Here is a 7,589-nt window from a genome sequence, read left to right on the forward strand (position 1 = left end):
GCGGGGCCGCCAGTTCCACCGCCCTGAGGGGCGGAGAGCGCCCATCCCTCCCGTTCCTCCAGTCCGAGGGCCGCAGAGCGCCCATCCCTCCCGTTCCTCCAGTCCGAGGGCCGGAGCGCGCCCGTCCCGCCCGTCCCACCGCCCTGAGCGCCGGAGAGCGCCCATGCCTCCCGTTCCACCAGTCCGAGGGCCGAGGAGCGCCCGTTCCTCCAGTCCGGGGCCGGGGAGCGCCCGTGCCTCCCGTTCCTCCAGTCCGAGGGCCGGGGAGCGCCCGTGCCTCCCGTTCCTCCAGTCCGGGGCCGGGTCCGCCCGTCCCGCCCGTCCCCCCGCGCATGTGGGGAGCTGCTGAGGGCGAGAGGGCTGCGGCAGTGCGGAGCAGCACCATGGCTTAGAAATGTCTCTCCCCGATACGTTATGGAGCTACACACACACATGTGCGTAGCATCTCCCAAACATCATAGCTGGCTCTTTCTTGGGAAAACCGGGCTAACTGGTTACCTTTCTTGGGCTTTGGCCTTTCTGGAAGGAATAAAGTGTCAAAATCGTAAGAAATTATCTCATGCCTAAGTTAACCACTTATAAGGAAAAGAATGAGATTTTCCAGATTTCTTAAGGTATTCAATAAACTCACAGAATCTGCATTTTTAAGGTTTCCCTTCACAACCAGGACGGAGACTTACTCAATTTGTAAATGAAAGACTTCCCTTTAATCAACCTCTCATCATCACCAAATTTGATTACTCAGTTAGAAATATGTATATATATTTGCAATGTCTTTAGAGCCTACTTTTCCTGCTCTTATAAATCTTTATAAAACTGGTTATAAAATCCTTAATATCAACACCATTGTACTGATCATTTACATCATTGTACATCATTGTTTAAGAGAAAGGCCGTACAACTCCAAGCAATTTTTTAGGTTAAGTCCAATTGTGATTCTGCTGAGCTGAAAGAACCCACAAATCAGATTTTACAAGGGCCTGGCATGACATAGTGTCAAATACATTTCTTGTTCCAAAATGTTCAATAATACAGATAAATATTTTTGAAAGAACTGTACAAGCCAGTAAGAAAATACTTTCTATAGCAAGTCTTTATTGTTTCCTTTTAATGTGGATACTGGAAACTTCTCTGATGTGTCAGTAAGAATCACAAAGATAACAATTACAGGTGGAATGCAGATATAAAATGGGATATCTATTATTGCATATCATTACCATATGTATTGTGTTATGTGTATAATCATTGTGTATATTCATAGAAAATGAAAGAGTAAGAGCTGATTGAATTCAATTTCATAGAACAAACTAGAACATTCTACTTGGATGTAGAAATACTCTGACAAGGCCAGAACAATACAGCAAAATTAAGAAACAAGTCCCAGCAATTATTTTAGGTCCTAAATAAGACACACAAAAAATTTAACACTTTTTTTTTTTGGTAATGTTTCTTGAGAATTCTCGTGGTCTCCAAAGAGGACATCTGCAAGCATGCACTGGAGGGCAGCAGATCCCAACCTCTGCTATGTCATGAAGAGCTTCAAAAAGGGAAAAAAAAAAAACCTTTAGCCTACCATTGGCCTTTAATTCCATTGATGCACGCATTTTTCAGAGATTTGTGCACAAAGTAGATGTCAAGGGGTAATCCATGAACTGTGATTCTCCCCAGGCTTCTGCATCATCCTGTCTGCTCTAGGCCCATGACACAGACAGCTGAAGGGAGGTTGGTAAGAATCTCCTGATTCATCCTCAGATGATGAAACAAGCACTGTTTGAGTTCTTAGCCCCAGTGCTGCCCAGTGTTTACCAGATCAGCAGAGAGTCTGCTGGAGTACAGGAACTTTTGTGTCTTGTCTGCTCCAACATTTCCTCTCTTGTAAGGTGTAGGTGACTCTTGTAGGTGTAACAGAATCCTTTGAGCACGTGAGTTAATGGGATCCACTGCAGTTTAACTAATGTGGCAAAGACAGCAGTGTCTGTTCATTTAGTTACAATTCTGTAGCCTCTGGTGCAACAGCTTTGATTTAAATTTCAATGGAAGTAGTATGTAAAGCATATAAGAGGTCCAACTTCTGCAACAATCAAAGTCTGCTGTAATTGTGGACAACTATGAAAATTGTTGTTGCTACCTATGTGCAGTAACAATTTTTCCAAATCTCCCCCCACAATGACAATTTTTTTAAAATTTAATGGTATTTTGTGCTTTAAGCAGGAAATCCTCACCTTGTATATCAGTGAGATGGTCTTGAAGGAGGCCTGTCTCATCAGTGTTAGAAAAACTGAGGAAGCAGTACAGCCTTCCCACACTTTGAGCAGTATGTAGGTCCAAACCTTCTGTTTCAAAGATCACTAACTTAAAAGAATTTTACCAGTTCTGGCACAGCAGGGAAAACAGGAGCACTGAGCCTAATGATTAAATACATTGTCTGATGAATACAGCATTCAACAGTTTTCATAAAATTAGATTAGTCCTGAAACCCAGGGCTCAGCTAAAGTAATAAATTTAGGTGTGGTGAGGCATTTGCTCTTTAAGATTTATCTTTCATACATAAAAATAATATCTATTTCTATATTTTAAAAGTAACTTTGCCATCACCCAAATTTAACTTTCCTGACCCTTTTTAAGGACCCCAAGTATCTTGTACTGAGGTTCAGTTTGGAAGCATCTCTCTCATTTTGTAACTGCTTAATAATTCCTCCTCAATTTTTGATAGAAGTCTACCATGGCAACTTAAGACATTCTCATTCATTAGAAGTAAGAATTAGTGCATTTTTAGTCTGATTTCATTTCATATAATCAAGCTCCATCTTTTATTTTTTTTAAGAGGAAATGAGGTCAGGAGTTTCTACACTTCAAAACTGATTAGTGAGGCAGTTCAATTGAAGAGGACAAAATTACTTGGCAGAATTTGGGTTCCCAAGCACACTATTAACAGTCCATAAAAAATCAGCTGACTTCAGCTATGTTTTGCCCATTTGACTTTTCTGCCCTAGCTGCAGTAGATAGGACTCTAATAAACCTGTATCTTGGTCAAATCAAAGTAGAAATGAAAAACATAAAATTTAAATCAGCTTTCCCTTGGCATATAGCCAATACTTTCCAAAGTGGTATTGTACAAGTCATAAAAATAAAGCCTTATATGTGGCAGTTCCAAAAGGCAGATACATGTGGTAATTTTCTTTTTATACGAATTTAAGGCCCTAAAGATTTTTTTCATCAACAAGAAAAAGCATTTAATTACTGATGGTACATACAAGGCTTTGTCACAGATTTGTTTACTAACAAGAAATGGAGAAAAGCCTATTTTTCTCATTACAAAATCAACTGGACAGCAGATGAGAGAATCTCTTCTCTCACAATTCCTCTTCTTAGTGTCTTCCTCTATTGCTTTGCTCCCTCAGAAATGCACAGCTATGCTTTTTAAGCCCTGCTTTTCAAGCAAAAGCACAAAAAGGCAGCCTGGTGTCTGCAGCAGCTCAGTGTCCTGTACCCATGCCTGTGCAGTGGGTGAGGCAGGACACCCACACTCCTCTCAGCCATGGATAATTTGGAGTCTCTCGGGTGGGAGGGACCACCCTTATCCCCAGCCCATGGCCCTGCTGCCACTTCACAGTCAGCCATGCTGTGGCTGCAAGCCCTGCTCCAGAAAGAGTGTGAATCTTGTCTTTTGCAAATCCTTGTTTGAGGAGATGAGGAATTAGTGTGCCATCTTGAAAAGAATGCAGGATAATACAGATGAAGAAGTACAGCCCAAATATCTCTCAAGCCCAGCTTTATTCCTAAAGACTGAGTCCTGCCAGCATCTGGATTGGAGAAGAGGATGTGACTCTGCTCCCACACGGTGTGACTAACACTGCATTGCATAAGGGAAGTCTAGGAAGCTGGAAATACTTCAGTGAGAATTTCCCATATTACTCAGAGTATGGAGTATTAAACAAATGCATGGGTTTTTTCAGTCATTTGGGGTGAGCTGTATGACACATATCTGACTACATTGTTTTGTGATTAAACATTCCAAATATATGCCAAGGAACTCCCCATAAGAGGTTGTGCTCTAAGCATTTATTTTGATTCTTATTAAAAAATAATGAGTTTTTCTTTTCTTTCCTGGTAGGATGCATTGTTACAATTTGTTTATCAGATAGTAGTTACTGTATAAGCTTGGCATTGTTTTAAAAAAGGCATAATGGCCAATTAATGTGATCCTGGGATTCAGATTATACTTGCTTTATTGCCTCTAAAGATCTAATCTTAGAAGGTGCTGAGAGGACTCCAATTTTAAATGACCTCATACATTTTTAATGAAAGTATGAGAAAGAAAATTGAATGCAACTGCAGAGCAAAGCAGGTGTTGGAAAGCTCTAACATTTTTTAGCAGTATCCACAAGCAATTAATTTATTATTTGGATATTTTTCATACCACCAATGCTGATCCTATATTGTGTCTATGTACATTTGACTTCATTATAAAATTAAATATTTTTATATTGTGAGGGTTTGTGGACAAAATTAGCTTTTTCTCCCTTTTAAATAATGCCATTAATAAAAATGAAAGAGGGTATGACAATGGAAGTATTTTCTGACAGATTCCAGAGGTACCTTCCTTGTATTTGAATTGAGGTAGAGATACTTTGGAGTAACAGACCTTCTTGTCTTATTTTTCCCATGCTCTCTAGAAAATTTAAAACAAGTTTCTGTTGAGATGTAGCAGAGACATCTTTTTCTTATGGATTCCTCAAGTTAGCAGAAAGTGATTCTGTGACATTTTTTCTGGCATGGCCTTCAAACAGTAGAGAACTGATGTGTACACTCTCTGGAGGGATATTGGGAATAATTTTTTTAAATAAATCACTGAACAACCTCAAAATACCCATTCAGAAAGAAGACTGAAGGGAATGAGGAGATGATCCAGATTAAATGTGTGCTGAAAGACAAATAATTTGCCTCTGGTCTTTTGATCTGACAGCTTCCCTGAGGATCTGAGACTGCAAGGTGAGGAGGAGATTCTGGGTTTTTGTAAAGGCAAGTTAAATGGGAAAGAGCCTATGCTGGTAGATCCCAAACTGAGTGTTTCAAAATGATGTAAAGTGAAACCTTATAACTAAAAGTGTTTAACTGATCCACTTAGTTTGGATAACCCCAAAGTGGGGAGCAACATCACACCTAAACCAGGCTGCAGATCTGAGGCAGCAGCAACTTCTGATGAAAAATTAGCTGGGGACTATAATCAGCACCAAGAGAAAACTTGGAGGGAATGACCCTCTTGGGCTGTCCCAGTTGAACTCAGGGCTGCATGTCTGAGGCCTAACAAGTACAGGAACAGTGATGACATAAAATAACACAGTCTGCCTTTTCAAAGTAAATTTCACTAACGGGGAATTTTGTTTTAGAATTACATCTGTATTTTCTACTCCTTCTATCTTCAGCTCATTCATCTTCTTCCTATGTTTTGTAGTCCACTAAAAGCCGTCATTCAGCGCAGTATGTAAACAGAATCTTTGTTCAGTAAAATGCTTAATTGTGTTTTTCTGTGGTGTTCTTACAAATTAGTTAGGAGCACGTGTAGTACTGCACTGGGACCAGCTCCTGTCCTTGTGAAGGGCAAGAATTAAACACAGTCTTACTCATGTGTCACGGCAGTCCCCTCTCCCTTTCCTTCTAAAACATCCTCAGCTGAGGACAATATTCCAACCCATGAATGACTTGAAGGCAAGACAGCTGTATCTGAATTTAGTAGCTTCCATCAATCCTCCTGTAAAATGTCATACTCTGGGTGTTGCAAGCCGTTTGGGACAGATGGCCAGGTAGGAAGTGTGGCACTCAATTAAAATTTACTGTAGCACCATCTTAGTTTTCAGAGTCACAAGAGGTGCAGGCAATTCCTAACTGTCCTTTTAAAGTTTTTTTTCTCTGCATGGCCTATAAACAAATAAATGCCTGATGGTTTGGGTAAAATATATTTTTAAATACTGTTCTAATTTCATCTGATATAAAGCTGACAGGGTTTTGGAGGGAATATGAAATGTCAGACCCTGAGATTCCCAGTTTTCATGTTATCTATGGCTTTGACATACTGCTGTCTTGAGAAGAAAGTATATTGACATTTCTGTCCAGTTGATACTCGATGAAATTTTTATGATTAACCTATTCATCTGATGAATATATTTTCGCACTGTCCCGCGTAGTCCGGGAGGAGCAGGAGTCTCGTCGGAGCGAGAGGCAGAGGAAGGCGCGCAGGTCCCTCCGGGCAGGCAGAGTGTGACTGCCCACGGGTCCGGCAGAGGGAAGTGTTGTTCTGAAATACCCGCCCTGCAGGAGAGCCTTTGTTGGTCACTGCGAGCCACGTTACTGCACCAGGAATCAATGATCTGGAGCGTATGGAACATGTGATTTATAAATTGTCAGTAGAAGACAAAGAAGCTTTAACAAATGCCAGAAGGAGCAAGTGAGATGATAATCAGAATGTGCCAGGAAATTAAATGAAATTATATTAATAACTTGTTATTAATATAATTTAAGAGAATAAATGATAGTATGGAATTTCAGGAGTTAAAGACTTGTGGTCCGATTGTTCATGCTTCACCTAAACATTCAGCTGTAGCCTTTCATATGGAAAGACAAGATCCTGAGAACCAGATAGGCAGAAACTCACTTGGTGATCACAAGGCAAGTTGTCATAGGGTGCTTTATTTACAGAGCAGGCTCAGCTTCAGATACTGCTGCCAGCATGATCACTGATCAAGATGCTGCTGCTCCTGCAACTCCAAGCACTGCTGGAGAGTTAAAAGACAAGAGAAATATCACCTCTGTAATATTAAAAAGAACTCTCAATAGAAAATATATTAAAGTGAATTTTTTACTATATTGCCCTTTTAAATATACAGCATTTTCCTACACAGCTTTCCCTTTCTTACTACATGGGATTTCCCAAAATTGTACAAGTGAAGGGGTTGAAGCAGATGCTCTGGATACCCAATAGTCACACTGAGCATAACATTTGAAATCATTATTTTATATATATATATATATTCAAAGTTTGTTTGTGACATCTAAATAACAAGTTAAAAAAGATCAGGGGATGGCAGGATGTGTGAAAGGAAGCTCAACTTTCACAGTATTGTCAAGCTGCTGTTTTTCAGTATCTCATAGATGGCTGTCAAAAACAAATAGAATGGGTGTTGGAGCTTGAAGAACATTTTCCAGATAATGTTGCTTGAAAAAGACTGGAAGAAATTCATCCTGAAATAATTGTCACTAAGCTGACTTTAAAGATGAGCTTGATTGGCTGGATATACAGTGAGTAGCTGCACGGATAAAACAGGGCTGGTTTTGAGTAAGATGTTAACAAAATATTTCCTTTGCTCAGAGATTGGTGTGGTGTGACTGGCAGGCTGAGTCCTCCCCTTGTGCTTCCCTATGAGCTACTCAGTATCAGAGTAAAGAACTAAATCTAGATAATTGTGCTGCAATCTTCTGCTCAAGCAATGATGAACCTTATGAACATTAACTCCCTTGTTCTGACTTAATTCAATACTTTGATTCCTAGTGCAAATAGTTATTGGTTTTATAATTTAATCAAACATGAATTT

Source organism: Camarhynchus parvulus, chromosome 8, assembly GCF_901933205.1.
Source record: "Camarhynchus parvulus chromosome 8, STF_HiC, whole genome shotgun sequence".
Taxonomy (NCBI): Eukaryota; Metazoa; Chordata; class Aves; order Passeriformes; family Thraupidae; genus Camarhynchus; species Camarhynchus parvulus.